The sequence below is a fragment of the Talpa europaea genome, assembly GCF_964194135.1.
Source record: "Talpa europaea genome assembly, chromosome: 12".
NCBI classification, from domain to species: Eukaryota; Metazoa; Chordata; class Mammalia; order Eulipotyphla; family Talpidae; genus Talpa; species Talpa europaea.
Genome location: NC_140079.1, coordinates 83,768,210 through 83,769,211, shown reverse-complemented (window position 1 = coordinate 83,769,211; position 1,002 = coordinate 83,768,210).

The following is a 1,002-nucleotide window of genomic DNA, read 5'->3' as shown; positions in this document are numbered from 1 at the left end:
AGTGGCCTTGTGGCTGGAGAGGGAGAGAGACGCTGTCTTGCGGGGCTGCGTGCTGCCCAAAGGCCCGCACAGGTTCCAGTCGGGGCTTCTGCCTCTCTGCCTCTCCCCTCTCACTGCCTCTGTGACTCAGTTTCCCTCCATCTGTCTACTCTTTACCCCCTTCACCCTTCAGCTGTCTGTCTGGGCCCGAGTTTTCCACCACTCAAGACAACAGGAGAAATACGGCTGAGAGGATGGAGCCCCAGAGGAACAGGTGTAGATGGAGGTGGTCAGAGGGGCAAGGGAGGGAAGGGAGGTCTGCTGGATAAAGGTCTCAGACACCAGGGAGTTAATGTGGAGTCTTGAGGGTTGTAGAGACAGTGATTAGGGCTTGTGGGTTTAGGAAGTGGATTAGGACAGAGCTGAGGCTGCTGGCTCAGTGCCCCAGCAGACACCAGAGGTAAAGGTGGGGTCTCTGGAGATACACACTCATTTCTCTACATTGTCCTTAGTTTTATCGATTGTGTAAAAGACAAAGTCTTTCCTTAAATTCTTAATTTGAATTGATTGTTTTTTTAATCAACAAGCCTACACTTGTTTTCTGTGGGCGAGCTGCGCTGTCTGACCTCCATGGTACACTGTGGTTTCCACAGCCCCCACTTTCCTAACTGTTCCTTCCACCTAATTGCTCTCCTTACCCATCTTCATCCATAAAAATCCCTTTTCAGGAGCTGTATGAGTCATAAGCTCCCAGAAGCCCAGATTACTGGAGCAGGAAGAGGCCCCAGATCCATATCCCTGGTCTCTGGCGTAATCCTCCCCAGACAGGAAATGCAGTGTCTGGGCCTGAAGATGGGGTTGGGGGCATTGGAGGTGTGGCGTGTCCTAGCCTAGCTGGAGAATGGCAGAACCCAATGCTCCTGTCCTCCCCACCCAAGGCTTCCTTCACAGTGGCTCCCGGGTCCATCCTAGACAAAGCCCCCTAACCTTATCCCAGAGGTTCCTGCTTGTCTGGAGGAAGCT